A 17094-nucleotide genomic window follows, 5' to 3' on the forward strand; every position below is an offset into this window, starting at 1 on the left:
ACTGGCTGGGTTCAGCCTGGAAATGGATACCAGGATCACTGGATGCAGAAGACTGGAATGCGGTACTCAACTCGGAGAAGATGATACCCGAAAACGTTGACCAGCAAATTCGGATCAACGCTTGACTATTCGACAACAGCCCACCATTCTGTTAATTTATCTGCGGGACGCAGACTTTTAGAGGGGGAGGAGTTATCACCCGGCACATTCGAGCCCCTCCCTTTGCTCAGCATTATTCGCCCCCTACCACTACGCCCTGAACTCGACCCAGACTCTTAAACCCGAATCCACAACATAAGCACAATTCCCAATATTCAAGTGCTGTGGGTTCAAGTACATCCGGCTATGTCGCAAGAGTGCAACTAAGTCACAAGTGTGCAACTATGTACGCTGACTCAAATGTTGCGGGAGAGCTGACACTAACTCTTGACACAAAGTGTACGCCGACTCTTGACCGGAAAGCTGACTCCACACCCGCTGACTCCACACCCGCTGACACCACACACGCCGACACCACACACGCTGACACCACATATAGAGTTGGAGTGGGAAATCGGCCAACTCCGAACTGACGATCGGAGGGTCACGACTCTGCGTAGTCAGTCTTCTCTGGACCTCAGAACCTGGCAGCTGAACCTAATATTCTTTTACTCAATTCCAAATTGTATCCACTAAACACTATTTCCATCAAATATCGAACCAATTGTTAGATTAAGAACTAAGGAATAAATTGTATCAACCCAAGCAAGCATGAACGGAGTTCTGATTATCAGGTGATCAATAAAACGACACCTTAACTTATATAATATAACTCCTATAAATTGGACCAAGCTACTAAGTATCTTGAATAACAAACTGTACAGCCACATAATCTATGTTTATTTAAAAGTCTACTCACACAATTCTTTTAATTTATAAGGTGCCTTGTATACCAAGGCGGATTCGTTGAGGCGGACGGATATTTCCACGGCACACAAGCGTCAAAAATCAGGATCAGGATCAGAAACGAAGCATAAGTACAACAGCCGACCTAAAGAATTTCTAACGTGGTTAATTTGCCCGAGTGACGTATCAAACATGCCCGCAGGGAAGTCGTGGTGGGAGTTAAGCTGTAAAGACGGTGAATTATCAACATTTGACCACATAAGTTCTGGGATATTAAAGTCACTCAGAGCTATCAGCTGGTCGAAAACCAAACGAATAGACAAATGTTGCCAGTATGTTGGCGGTTCAGACGAAGGTGGTATGTACGAACAGTTAACATGCAAAGATTGATCGGACAAAGTGATTTGATGCAAAGAAATTCTATGTCACCACACTCTTGTGATTTTACCTCTTCAGAAGCGACTTTGGAGTCTACAGAAATTAATACTCCTTCTCCCCTTCGCAGAGTTCTATCACATCTAAAAGTGGTTTACCTACTAGGAAAAACTTCGGAGCTTAAGATCTCCGGCTTTAACCAAGTTTCTGTAAATACAATAATGTGAGATGCAAAGAAAGAACTATCAGAATACAGTTTGGGAAGTTTACTACGTAACCCTCTTGCATTCTGATAGGTAAGTGTTAGAGAAGGCATTAGTTTTTTAATACTGAGGAAGATGAGGTGGAAGGTTGGTCAGTGGCCTTAACATGTGGGAATTTTACATTCACAGGTTTGGTTCTTTTTTTTTCACCGTACTTGGCTGATGTTCTTGGACGAAAATATTCTCTGGCCAAAAGCTGGCGGAACAAATCGTCTTGAATTGCTCATTAATTCTGAGATATTCGAAAGCCGAATTTTTCTCAGGTCCGGCCCTTGGGGTGGCCAGAGATATAAGCGGTTGCATAGTGGTCGGCTGAGCAGGCTGAAGACTATTCACCACAAGCACATCACTAAAAGAGGATTTTTTACGCTTTGAAGACTCATTTAGTAGTTGAAGACTACTAGAAATAGGAGCAAGAGAATAGAAGCAACACCGTAAGAGATGAAGAATCAGAGCAGGGCTATGTTTGGAAGAAAAATTAATAAAATTATTATTTTACCTCCAAATATATCATTGCACACTCTATCAGACCAACAAACGTAGCTTTGATTTGCGATGCCATCACAGGACATTTGAAATTGGACAGATAGTGACGAAACGAAACTTTAAGCTGAGCAATGCGGCAAAAAATTTCAATGCTAAGCTAGCACCAGTTGGAGTAAAAGTCCGAGTAAAGAAAAAGTGGGGACCATCACTGTATTTACTAGAAGACTTGTCAGGAAAAGAATTAGGAATTTTTCACGCAAAGGATATTTGGTAAAGATCATCCTTTTTTCAGCTTTGAGCCGAAAAATAGATTTTTCGTTCTAACCTGTGGTTGTGAGGGTGATTTTCACGAGTAGGTTTTAAGACAAAAAAATCGCAGTTCCGTCCCATTGTCCAGATTGCAGTGGTCTCCAAAAATGCATGCATTCTTTCCCATGCCATTAATTAAACCCGATAATGCTCCCTGGAAGATGCATATTCAAGTAGGTTTGGGTTAGGCATCAAAGATAAGCCCAGCTTCACTTTCAAACCATACTTGGACTCTCGCGGATGGTTAATTAAGACCAAAGATTTTTATTCGACTTTACGCTAATCACGTGGTATTACGTAATTACACCCCAGTCGGACTTTTCGGTGCAAGCAGCGTTTCGGTGCATTCCGGCAGGCATCTTTCGTAGCTTGTTCTCACCCACCCCGAGTTAAGAGAGGAAATTTGTTCTCTCAACATTATTTTCAGCTTTTTGTTATTTCCTTTTTTATCTTTTTTTTTTTTTCTCAGGTCCGGCCCTTGGGGTGGCCAGAGATATAAGCGGCTGCATAGTTGTCGGCTGAGCAGGCTGAAGATAATTCGACCCGAGAACATCACTAAAAGCGGATTTCTTACGCTTTGGAGACTCATTTAGTAGTTGAAGGCTACTAAGGGGTATGCACGACGACTGGAGCCCCAGGAAGTCCAGAGGTTCCAGGAATGCAAGTTATGGTACCTGCCGCATTTTGGGGTGGAAAACCCGAACAAACCTGGAAAAATCCTGCTGGTCTTCGACGCGGCTGCCAAGGTGAACGGCTTGTCCCTCAATTCAGCGCTACTGAAAGGCCCAAAGCGCTACAAGCCACTCCCAGCAGTGCTCTTCCATTTTCGGGAAGGAGCAGTTGGGGTTTATGCAGACAACAAGGAGATGTTTCATCTGATGCAGCCACAAGATAGAGGTTCCCAGAGGTTCCTGTGGAGGAACGGAGATGACCAGCGGGAGCCGGACACATACGAGATGCAAGTGATGACGTTCAGAGCAGCTTGCTCACCATGTTCGGCGGACTATGTGAACACCTTGAATGCCTCGCAGTACAGCAGCACGGGCCCGCAAGCAGCCCTGGCCATCAAGGAATACCACTACGTAGACGACTACGTCGACAGATTCCCCAGTGAAGAAGAAGCTATCGCCGTTTCGACACGGGTGAGAGAAATTCATGCAGATGCAGGATTTGACTTGTGTCGATTTACTTCCAGTTCGGCAAATGTGGTCAGAGCGTTGAACCCACTTAAATCCATAGCTAGCGTCAAAAGGACCGAAGCTGAGGAGAAGGTACTAGGAATGTACTGGCTACCGGCTATAGATCACTTCAAGTTCGGCATCAAATACCATCGAGTCCCGAGAATCGTGAAGACAGGGGAACGCGTCCCTACCAAGAGGGAGTTCCTAAGCCTGGTCATGTCCACGTTTGACCCGATTGGGTTCCTGAGCTGCTACATGGTGACTGCCAAATTGTTAATGAGAGAGATTTGGCGGAAAGAAGCGAATGGTTAACAGAGTCAAATGCTTTACTGAAGTCAGTGTAAATGACGTCTGTTTGTCAGGCATTCCAGAAGACATCCGTGATAAAAGATGTTTGCTCCAATAAGTGGGTAGTGGTGGAGCGGCGCTTCATGAAGCCATGCTGGCACGGAGTTAATATTAAACTACATAGGTGTTGCAAATGTGGAGTGATAGGTTTTTCAAAAAGCTTTGGAATTGCTGACAATTTAGAGATGCCTCGGATGCCTCAGCGTCGGATTTTTTCTTTTTTTATGCAGCGGAATAATGAAGGATTCCTTCTTTATATGGGGAAAGATCGAAGTTTCCAGCGATAAATTAAAGAGTTTATCGAGCGGTTTGCACAGAGCTTCGGCGCAGTTCTTCAGAACACAGCCTGGTACTCCATCAGGGCCTGGCAAATACACGGGCTTGGCCTTAAGAAGATCCGATAACACATAACTTTGATCGAAAGATGTGCAAAATATAATGGCTGATTGGATATTATAAGTGTAAGGCTGAGCTGAACTGCTGCTAGGTGAATACGTAGTTTGAAAAAACTGTGCAAACAGATCGGCCATTGCCTGATCAGTGTTCGCATAAGAGTTCTCAAACGTAAGCAGTGGGGGAAAAGATACATGTTTACGCTTAGTGTTTACAAAGTTATAAAACTGCTTTGGATCCTGAGTAAACTGAGTCCTGCAGCGGCGAATATAACTCCTATAAATTGCACCAAGCTACTAAGTATCTTGAATAACAAACTGTACAGCCACATAATCTATGTTTATTTAAAAGTCTACTCACACAATTCTTTTAATTTATAAGGTGCCTTGTATACCAAGGCGGATTCGTTGAGGCGGACGGATATTTCCACGGCACACAAGCGTCAAAAATCAGGATCAGAAACGAAGCATAAGTACAACAGCCGACCTAAAGAATTTCTAACGTGGTTAATTTGCCCGAGTGACGTATCAAACATGCCCGCAGGGAAGTCGTGGTGGGAGTTAAGCTGTAAAGACGGTGAATTATCAACATTTGACCACATAAGTTCTGGGATATTAAAGTCACTCAGAGCTATCAGCTGGTCGAAAACCAAACGAATAGACAAATGTTGCCAGTATATTGGCGGTTCAGACGAAGGTGGTATGTACGAACAGTTAACATGCAAAGATTGATCGGACAAAGTGATTTGATGCAAAGAAATTCTATGTCACCACACTCTTGTGATTTTACCTCTTCAGAAGCGACTTTGGAGTCTACAGAAATTAATACTCCTTCTCCCCTTCGCAGAGTTCTATCACATCTAAAAGTGGTTTACCTACTAGGAAAAACTTCGGAGCTTAAGATCTCCGGCTTTAACCAAGTTTCTGTAAATACAATAATGTGAGATGCAAAGAAAGAACTATCAGAATACAGTTTGGGAAGTTTACTACGTAACCCTCTTGTATTCTGATAGGTAAGTGTTAGAGAAGGCATTAGTTTTTTAATACTGAGGAAGATGAGGTGGAAGGTTGGTCAGTGGCCTTAACATGTGGGAATTTTACATTCACAGGTTTGGTTCTTTTTTTTTCACCGTACTTGGCTGATGTTCTTGGACGAAAATATTCTCTGGCCAAAAGCTGGCGGAACAAATCGTCTTGAATTGCTCATTAATTCTGAGATATTCGAAAGCCGAATTTTTCTCAGGTCCGGCCCTTGGGGTGGCCAGAGATATAAGCGGTTGCATAGTGGTCGGCTGAGCAGGCTGAAGACTATTCACCACAAGCACATCACTAAAAGAGGATTTTTTACGCTTTGGAGACTCATTTAGTAGTTAAAGACTACTAGAAATAGGAGCAAAAGAATAGAAGCAACACCGTAAGAGATGAAGAATCAGAGCAGGGCTATGTTTGGAAGAAAAATTAATAAAATTATTATTTTACCTCCAAATATATCATTGCACACTCTATCAGACCAACAAACGTAGCTTTGATTTGCGATGCCATCACAGGACATTTGAAATTGGACAGATAGTGACGAAACGAAACTTTAAGCTTAGCAATGCGGCAAAAAATTTCAATGCTAAGCTAGCACCAGTTGGAGTAAAAGTCCGAGTAAAGAAAAAGTGGGGACCATCACTGTATTTACTAGAAGACTTGTGAGGAAAAGAATTAGGAATTTTTCACGCAAAGGATATTTGGTAAAGATCATCCTTTTTTCAGCTTTGAGCCGAAAAATAGGTTTTTCGTTCTAACCTGTGGGTGTGAGGGTGATTTTCACGAGTAGGTTTTAAGACAAAAAAATCGCAGTTCCGTCCCATTGTCCAGATTGCAGTGGTCTCCAAAAATGCATGCATTCTTTCCCATGCCATTAATTAAACCCGATAATGCTCCCTGGAAGATGCATATTCAAGTAGGTTTGGGTTAGGCATCAAAGATAAGCCCAGTTTCACTTTCAAACCATACTTGGACTCTCGCGGATGGTTAATTAAGACCAAAGATTTTTATTCATATAAAAAAAAATAGATTTTTCGTTCTAACCTGTGGTTGTGAGGGTGATTTTCACGAGTAGGTTTTAAGACAAAAAAATCGCAGTTCCGTCCCATTGTCCAGATTGCAGTGGTCTCCAAAAATGCATGCATTCTTTCCCATGCCATTAATTAAACCCGATAATGCTCCCTGGAAGATGCATATTCAAGTAGGTTTGGGTTAGGCATCAAAGATAAGCCCAGCTTCACTTTCAAACCATACTTGGACTCTCGCGGATGGTTAATTAAGACCAAAGATTTTTATTCGACTTTACGCTAATCACGTGGTATTACGTAATTACACCCCAGTCGGACTTTTCGGTGCAAGCAGCGTTTCGGTGCATTCCGGCAGGCATCTTTCGTAGCTTGTTCTCACCCACCCCGAGCTAAGAGAGGAAATTTGTTCTCTCAACATAGATTTTGCTCTCACAAAACTGTACTTAGAAAATTTTCATCTCGCTTGGGACTGTGTGCGTGGGACTTTTAACTTAGAAAAAATTATTTCATGAACAATTCAATGTTTATTATTTAAGTTTACCAATTTATGTTCTATAATAATTTTATTAAAGTACAAAATTTAAACATAGCTCAATATTAAAAGAAAAATATTATTTATATAAGAAATTTGTTTTTTTACTTAACGGATGGCAGCAAAAAAATAATCCGTCGTAATTAGTGTGCGTTTTGTGCAGCGTTTTGATGGTAAATCAACCCAAATCGAAACGGTCACATTGGGTTGTTCATAGTGCGTAGCATTGGTTTATTATTGTGAAATGATAAGATTACTGCCCTGTTCATTCAATTATTCTCATTTTATTATGTTAATAATGATGAATAAACATTATTTCATTAAACAAATATTTTCAGTTCTGGCTGTACTAGAAATTTTGACGTCTCAATATCTTTATTTATAAAAATCTTAAATAATTTGTTTTTCTTTTTAATTTATTTTCAGCTTTTTGTTATTTCCTTTTTTATCTTTTTTTTTTTCTCAGGTCCGGCCCTTGGGGTGGCCAGAGATATAAGCGGCTGCATAGTTGTCGGCTGAGCAGGCTGAAGATAATTCGACCCGAGAACATCACTAAAAGCGGATTTCTTACGCTTTGGAGACTCATTTAGTAGTTGAAGGCTACTAAGGGGTATGCACGACGACTGGAGCCCTAGGAAGTCCAGAGGTTCCAGGAATGCAAGATATGGTACCTGCCGCATATTGGGGTGGAAAACCCGAACAAACCTGGAAAAATCCTGCTGGTCTTCGACGCGGCTGCCAAGGTGAACGGCTTGTCCCTCAATTCAGCGCTACTGAAAGGCCCACAGCGCCACAAGCCACTCCCAGCAGTGCTCTTCCATTTTCGGGAAGGAGCAGTTGGGGTTTGTGCAGACAACAAGGAGATGTTTCATCTGATGCAGCCACAAGATAGAGGTTCCCAGAGGTTCCTGTGGAGGAACGGAGATGACCAGCGGGAGCCGGACACATACGAGATGCAAGTGATGACGTTCAGAGCAGCTTGCTCACCATGTTCGGCGGACTATGTGAACACCTTGAATGCCTCGCAGTACAGCAGCACGGGCCCGCAAGCAGCCCTGGCCATCAAGGAATACCACTACGTAGACGACTACGTCGACAGATTCCCCAGTGAAGAAGAAGCTATCGCCGTTTCGACACGGGTGAGAGAAATTCATGCAGATGCAGGATTTGACTTGTGTCGATTTACTTCCAGTTCGGCAAATGTGGTCAGAGCGTTGAACCCACTTAAATCCATAGCTAGCGTCAAAAGGACCGAAGCTGAGGAGAAGGTACTAGGAATGTACTGGCTACCGGCTATAGATCACTTCAAGTTCGGCATCAAATACCATCGAGTCCCGAGAATCGTGAAGACAGGGGAACGCGTCCCTACCAAGAGGGAGTTCCTAAGCCTGGTCATGTCCACGTTTGACCCGATTGGGTTCCTGAGCTGCTACATGGTGACTGCCAAATTGTTAATGAGAGAGATTTGGCGGAAAGAAGCGAATGGTTAACAGAGTCAAATGCTTTACTGAAGTCAGTGTAAATGACGTCTGTTTGTCAGGCATTCCAGAAGACATCCGTGATAAAAGATGTTTGCTCCAATAAGTGGGTAGTGGTGGAGCGGCGCTTCATGAAGCCATGCTGGCACGGAGTTAATATTAAACTACATAGGTGTTGCAAATGTGGAGTGATAAGTTTTTCAAAAAGCTTTGGAATTGCTGACAATTTAGAGATACCTCTATAATTTGCAGCGTCGGATTTTTTCTTTTTTTTATGCAGCGGAATAATGAAGGATTCCTTCTTTATATGGGGAAAGATCGAAGTTTCCAGCGATAAATTAAAGAGTTTAACGAGCGGTTTGCACAGAGCTTCGGCGCAGTTCCTCAGAACACAGCCTGGTACTCCATCAGGGCCTGGCGAATCCACGGGCTTGGCCTTAAGAAGATCCGATAACACATAACTTTGATCGAAAGATGTGCAAAATATAATGGCTGATTGGATATTATAAGTGTAAGGCTGAGCTGAACTGCTGCTAGGTGAATACGTAGTTTGAAAAAACTGTGCAAACAGATCGGCCATTGCCTGATCAGTGTTCGCATAAGAGTTCTCAAACGTAAGCAGTGGGGGAAAAGATACATGTTTACGCTTAGTGTTTACAAAGTTATAAAACTGCTTTGGATCCTGAGTAAACTGAGTCCTGCAGCGGCGAATATAACTCCTATAAATTGCACCAAGCTACTAAGTATCTTGAATAACAAACTGTACAGCCACATAATCTATGTTTATTTAAAAGTCTACTCACACAATTCTTTTAATTTATAAGGTGCCTTGTATACCAAGGCGGATTCGTTGAGGCGGACGGATATTTCCACGGCACACAAGCGTCAAAAATCAGGATCAGAAACGAAGCATAAGTACAACAGCCGACCTAAAGAATTTCTAACGTGGTTAATTTGCCCGAGTGACGTATCAAACATGCCCGCAGGGAAGTCGTGGTGGGAGTTAAGCTGTAAAGACGGTGAATTATCAACATTTGACCACATAAGTTCTGGGATATTAAAGTCACTCAGAGCTATCAGCTGGTCGAAAACCAAACGAATAGACAAATGTTGCCAGTATATTGGCGGTTCAGACGAAGGTGGTATGTACGAACAGTTAACATGCAAAGATTGATCGGACAAAGTGATTTGATGCAAAGAAATTCTATGTCACCACACTCTTGTGATTTTACCTCTTCAGAAGCGACTTTGGAGTCTACAGAAATTAATACTCCTTCTCCCCTTCGCAGAGTTCTATCACATCTAAAAGTGGTTTACCTACTAGGAAAAACTTCGGAGCTTAAGATCTCCGGCTTTAACCAAGTTTCTGTAAATACAATAATGTGAGATGCAAAGAAAGAACTATCAGAATACAGTTTGGGAAGTTTACTACGTAACCCTCTTGTATTCTGATAGGTAAGTGTTAGAGAAGGCATTAGTTTTTTAATACTGAGGAAGATGAGGTGGAAGGTTGGTCAGTGGCCTTAACATGTGGGAATTTTACATTCACAGGTTTGGTTCTTTTTTTTTCACCGTACTTGGCTGATGTTCTTGGACCAAAATATTCTCTGGCCAAAAGCTGGCGGAACAAATCGTCTTGAATTGCTCATTAATTCTGAGATATTCGAAAGCCGAATTTTTCTCAGGTCCGGCCCTTGGGGTGGCCAGAGATATAAGCGGTTGCATAGTGGTCGGCTGAGCAGGCTGAAGACTATTCACCACAAGCACATCACTAAAAGAGGATTTTTTACGCTTTGGAGACTCATTTAGTAGTTGAAGACTACTAGAAATAGGAGCAAAAGAATAGAAGCAACACCGTAAGAGATGAAGAATCAGAGCAGGGCTATGTTTGGAAGAAAAATTAATAAAATTATTATTTTACCTCCAAATATATCATTGCACACTCTATCAGACCAACAAACGTAGCTTTGATTTGCGATGCCATCACAGGACATTTGAAATTGGACAGATAGTGACGAAACGAAACTTTAAGCTTAGCAATGCGGCAAAAAATTTCAATGATAAGCTAGCACCAGTTGGAGTAAAAGTCTGAGTAAAGAAAAAGTGGGGACCATCACTGTATTTACTAGAAGACTTGTCAGGAAAAGAATTAGGAATTTTTCACGCAAAGGATATTTGGTAAAGATCATCCTTTTTTCAGCTTTGAGCCGAAAAATAGATTTTTCGTTCTAACCTGTGGTTGTGAGGGTGATTTTCACGAGTAGGTTTTAAGACAAAAAAATCGCAGTTCCGTCCCATTGTCCAGATTGCAGTGGTCTCCAAAAATGCATGCATTCTTTCCCATGCCATTAATTAAACCCGATAATGCTCCCTGGAAGATGCATATTCAAGTAGGTTTGGGTTAGGCATCAAAGATAAGCCCAGCTTCACTTTCAAACCATACTTGGACTCTCGCGGATGGTTAATTAAGACCAAAGATTTTTATTCGACTTTACGCTAATCACGTGGTATTACGTAATTACACCCCAGTCGGACTTTTCGGTGCAAGCAGCGTTTCGGTGCATTCCGGCAGGCATCTTTCGTAGCTTGTTCTCACCCACCCCGAGTTAAGAGAGGAAATTTGTTCTCTCAACATAGATTTTGCTCTCACAAAACTGTACTTAGAAAATTTTCATCTCGCTTGGGACTGTGTGCGTGGGACTTTTAACTTAGAAAAAATTATTTCATGAACAATTCAATGTTTATTATTTAAGTTTACCAATTTATGTTCTATAATAATTTTATTGAAGTACAAAATTTAAACATAGCTCAATATTAAATGAAAAATATTATTTATATAAGAAATTTGTTTTTTTACATTAACGGATGGCAGCAAAAAAATAATCCGTCGTAATTAGTTACGAGTGCGTTTTGTGCAGCGTTTTGATGGTAAATCAACCCAAATCGAAATGGTCACATTGGGTTGTTCATAGTGCGTAGCATTGGTTTATTATTGTGAAATGATAAGATTACTGCCCTGTTCATTCAATTATTCTCATTTTATTATGTTAATAATGATGAATAAACATTATTTCATTAAACAAATATTTTCAGTTCTGGCTGTACTAGAAATTTTGACGTCTCAATATCTTTATTTATAAAAATCTTAAATAATTTGTTTTTCTTTTTAATTTATTTTCAGCTTTTTGTTATTTCCTTTTTTATCTTTTTTTTTTTTCTCAGGTCCGGCCCTTGGGGTGGCCAGAGATATAAGCGGCTGAGCAGGCTGAAGATTATTCGACCCGAGAACATCACTAAAAGCGGATTTCTTACGCTTTGGAGACTCATTTAGTAGTTGAAGGCTACCAAACTGTGTATCAAGCGCACAGAGTTGGTCATTGATTTTTCGAAAACCACTAATCAACTCCTTGAAACCGCTTTTAGTCTGCCTCATGAACGACCTCATTTCGTCCTGAACAGCACGACAACCATCACAGCAAAAGTGGAGACCAGACCTACGCGAGATTGCATCCGAAACTGAGGCCGTGAACCCGGCACACTTAGCGTGTAAAACGTTTTCACAGAGCCAGCAATGGATGGTAGGCTGAGAAGACGAGATTGTCTTATTGCAAGACTTTAATGCACAGACCAATTTAAAATCCATAATTATTAAAAATTTAAATAATTAATTTATTAAAATTATTTAAAATTAAATAATTAATTTATTAAAAATTATAAAAAATTAAATAATTAATTTATTAAAAATTATTAAAAAAATTAATAATTAATTTAAAAATATTATTTGATTTTATTAATGAGGAACCTTGAACCACTGTACCAAGGAAAAGAGAAGGGGAGATTAAAGAGAGCAGTTAGTGCAAGTTAGTAAGATTTAAAGAAATAGAGATAAGAATCTCTATTGAGCGAGAGTAGAAGTAATAGAATAGCAACAACACCGTAGGAGATGAAGAAGCAGAGCAGGGCTATGTTTGGAAAGTAAATTAAATAAATAATTATTTTACCTCCAAATATATCACTGCACACGCGAAGCGATACGGATCTAAAAAATTGCAATTTGTTTTTATACCAGTAAAGAAATAAACACCGATTGTTTATAGAAAGCTTATTGCAAGTTTTACAAAAACGTAGTGCGCACAAAAAAAACACGTCCGTCCGCTTTAAGATAAATAGAGGAAGTCTCTTTCTTTAATTTTTTCAGTTTTATTTATTAATATTAATAAATAATAAATATAATGAATAATAAATAAATATGACAAACAACGCATTTCGAATTTAGTAAAAATCAATGGGCATGGTTGGGAAAAACAAAAACCAAAAGCAAAGCAAAAAGCAAAGGAAATTTTTTTTCATCCATAATTTCCCTGGGTGAGATTTTGCTCCGATCTCCTCTAGCCGGTAAGCTTGCGGGTAGGGGAGAACCACCTTCTTTTTCCGATCGCCAAGCATATTGATACTCGCTCCGCTGGGTGAGAAAAGCGGCCACGGACGTGCGCCTCAATAAACATTTTTAAATCACAAGTGAATTTATTGTGACTCTTAGACCAAAATATATGCGAGTTTCAAGTGCAATTAAGAGTTGCAGTTTAAATTCTTCAATTTGGCTCGGCCAAATCAGGTGAGAAAGAGAAATTGCAATTCTTGTGACGGTTCTAACAGCCGTGTATTTCACAAAGCCATGGTGGCCTGGTATTTGGCCGAGCTTATCAGTGTGGACGGAAGTCCACGAGGTGACGACCTGCATGCCTTGGCGTGCGCGAGGAAACTCTATATATAGCCGAAGAACTAAAAATTTTCTGTAGGCAACCGATCTAAATTAATTATATACTAATCGAAAGGTATTGTTTACATAACATATTCTAAAAGTTATTTGGTTTGGGAGAAATAAGGGTGAAAGTAATAAAATTATTAATCACTAAAGGTTGGTGGACACATTTTAGTCCCCAGATGGATACGCGTCGATTGGTACCTAAATCGACTCGATCCGACATTTCATTCAGAAGTTATTCGAAAAATTCGATTTTTTCTTCTTTTTCAAAATGAAGCCAGTCGTCGGTTTGTCGGTTTGTCTGTTTGCGCTATTTTTTTCTTAACAATCCTGAAAAAAATTGGAAAATTTTTGTTACTATTGTTACTATTTTGTTACTATGAGCAACTATTGTTCTACAACTAACCTAAGCTTACGTCAAAATATTAAACAAACTTTGTCAATTAAAAAATTCATAACTTTATAATTAAGAAAGATATTAAAAAGGGCTTTACACCGTTGAAAGGGGTTTTTAAATATCTATTTCACTTTCCTTGAGACCAAACGTCTATATAGTACACAAGAAAAAAAATTATTTTTAAAAATTTGCTCGTTTGAGATGACGCAACTTTTGAGGTATCGCTCATATCTGGCAAAATCCGTTAACTCAAGATATAGTCCTGTAAGTGCAGGTACCCATTTTGTGCAGCCTCCTGTGAAGCTTGCATTTAGTTATACATGTGTCGCGGAACGGATTAAGGTTATCGATAGTTAGTCAAGTTCAAAACTTAGCGCCGCAGTATTACATGTATCGATAGCTTTGGTATTTAAGTTCAGGTTATTCGGTCCCACTAAATAGGGTAAACAGAGGAAAACAATTTGGCGTAATTAGGCCGATTTGCGCCATCACAACAAGAGGGAAGAGAAACTGCGGTAGGTTAAAGACTAAGTAGTTGTAAGAGTTAAGTAATTAATGTAACTCTTCCAGAATAAAACATCAACACCAGCACCAGTCCAACACTAGAGTGTTTGTTTAAAGGCATTCCCCGTGATCGTCCAAGCGGCGACATTATCTTTTATTCGCACTCTGCGATGATGCCCACAAAACATTCGCCTCGGCGGAGCCCCAGGCTGGAAGCCTCGGGTGTTCCCGCAACTGCGACCACCAGGGCCACAGCAACTTGCACCCCGGCAAGCTCTGTGAGTGTGGCTGGTGATCGGCAGCGGTCACAGACTCCGAAGCAAAGTGGAACAGCCGCCAGGAAAGCGGCCAGTAATCTGCAGCCCGAAGCAACGGCCATTGTGCAAACGGGCAACCTGTCACACGGACACACACACCAACAACAACAGTGGGCTATTCTCCGCCACTTTGTATGACCGCCACGGCACAGCCTGGGCTAGGTTATGTTCATCCGCCACGGGAGCCGACACACAACTTCGAGGTATCTGCACCATCGCATCATATGAAGTGGAAACGGCGAGCATACCTGGATGGACGCCATGTAGATTACCGGATCTTCCAGATTTCGAGGGTCAGCCAGAGGAATGGCCAATATTCCTGTGTGCGTTCACGGAGACAACGGCAGCCTACCGGTGAACACAACTGGAAAACTACCAGCGGCTAGTGAAAGCCCTGAAAGGCAACGCCCGCGAGACAGTGAAGTCGTTGCTCATCCATCCCAGCAACGTAGAAGCTGTTATGGAGCAGCTTCAATTCCGGTATGGACGTCCGGAGCTACTCATCCGTAGCCAGCTGGATAGCGTACGCGATGTGCAGCCAATTCAGGAGGCCAACATCGCAAATATCGTGCCGTTCGCGACGAAAGTGAGCAACCTGGAAGCGTTCCTGCAATCAATCGGCAGCCAGCACCTAGGGAACCCAACCCTAATGGAGGAGCTGATCGCCAAGTTGCCGCTAAGCAAGAGGTTGGACTGGGCGAAGCACGTGGTCACGATACAACTGTATCCGACAGTGGTGCACCTGAGCCAATGGCTTCATGAATTCGCAAGACTGGTGTGCACTGTCACGGGCGTTGGAGCCAAAGAGCAACCGAAGCGAAGGACCCTGCACGCGAATAGTGCTCGCGAGGAGGAGCGGTATGCCGACCGCCCCAGATGTTGCCCTATATGCGAGGGCCAACGCCAGATCAGGGACTGCAAAGAATTCAACGACGTTTCCACGACGACGCGGATCGAGTCTGCGAGGAAGTTGAGGCTATGCCTCTCGTGTCTGGAGCCCGGACACATGTCCCGGTTCTGCAGGAAGAGCCGCGGATGCAACGTCTACGAATGCCAAATGAGGCATCACTACCTTCTCCACGAGTCACCTGGACATCCTAGACGGCCGTACGTCGCAGAGGGAGGCCGCAGGAGCGACCAGAGAAGCAGACAAGACCGACGGCTGCTCAGAGACAGCAGCAAACGGAGTGGAATGGAGTGGAACTGGTCGTGGACTAGTGGATTAAAACGAGAGGAGCCGTCCCACGTCAGCCGCAGTTATAGACGCGGGGCGAGAGCAGGATGAAGGGCGATCGACGTGTGACCGCATCGGAACCTGAGCTGCGTTGATTCGATTGGATGCGACCTACTATTCCGGACTCTACCCGTGACGTTGTACGGGGAGAATACGCATGTCGACTCCTATGCATTGCTGGATGAAGGATCGTCTGTCACGCTCATCGACGACGAACTCATCCGCAGCCTGAACCTGAAAGGCGAGAGTCGCCAAATGAACGTGCAATGGTTTGGTGGGAAATCTGCCAAAGAGTACACGGATGTGGTCAGCCTGCAGATCAGTGCAGCGGGCAAGCCAAAGCGCCATGGGCTGAAGAACGTGTACGGAGTAGCCAGTTTGAACCTTCCGATGCAGGGATGATGTACAGGCAGTGAAGGCGAATGCGCGCCTGCCTGTGAAGCCGTACAACAATGCGACGCCGAGGATCCTAATTGGACTGGATCATGCGCATCTTGGAATACCCCTCAAAACAAGAAGCTATGGATCTGGAGGACCATTTGCAGCAGCCACCGCACTTGGATGGGTGGTGTATGGACCGGTGAGCGGAAAGGTGAGCTCACCGCTTCAGAGTTCGTGCCTCCTAGCCGTGCCCCAGGGTAATCTTCTGGAGAAGATGGTCAGCGACTATTTCGAGATCGAGAATTTCGGAGTAAAGCCGGCACAGCCAGTGGCAGCTGGCGGAGTGGAGCTGGCGCCGTCAGTCGCAGATGGCGGCGAGGCACGGGCCTGAGAATCCTGGAGGAGGCGACTAAGCGAGTAGGTCGACGATATGAAACCGGGCTGCTATGGAGAGACGACGAGGTGAGACTGCCGGAGAGCTACAATATGGCGCTCAAGAGACTCGTCAACATCGAAAGAAAAATGAGACGCGACGTGGACTTCGCGCGGGCCTATAAGGGATTAATGGATGATTACGTCAAGAAGGGGTATGCACGACGACTGGAGCCCCAGGAAGTCCAGAGGTTCCAGGAATGCAAGTTATGGTACCTGCCGGATTTTGGGGTGGAAAACCCGAACAAACCTGGAAAAATCCTGCTGGTCTTCGACGCGGCTGCCAAGGTGAACGGCTTGTCCCTCAATTCAGCGCTACTGAAAGGCCCACAGCGCTACAAGCCACTCCCAGCAGTGCTCTTCCATTTTCGGGAAGGAGCAGTTGGGGTTTGTGCAGACAACAAGGAGATGTTTCATCTGATGCAGCCACAAGATAGAGGTTCCCAGAGGTTCCTGTGGAGGAACGGAGATGACCAGCGGGAGCCGGACACATACGAGATGCAAGTGATGACGTTCAGAGCAGCTTGCTCACCATGTTCGGCGGACTATGTGAACACCTTGAATGCCTCGCAGTACAGCAGCACGGGCCCGCAAGCAGCCCTGGCCATCAAGGAATACCACTACGTAGACGACTACGTCGACAGTTTCCCCAGTGAAGAAGAAGCTATCGCCGTTTCGACACGGGTGAGAGAAATTCATGCAGATGCAGGATTTGACTTGTGTCGATTTACTTCCAGTTCGGCAAATGTGGTCAG

The sequence above is a fragment of the Drosophila ananassae genome, chromosome 3L (genome assembly GCF_017639315.1).
Source record: "Drosophila ananassae strain 14024-0371.13 chromosome 3L, ASM1763931v2, whole genome shotgun sequence".
NCBI classification, from domain to species: domain Eukaryota; kingdom Metazoa; phylum Arthropoda; class Insecta; order Diptera; family Drosophilidae; genus Drosophila; species Drosophila ananassae.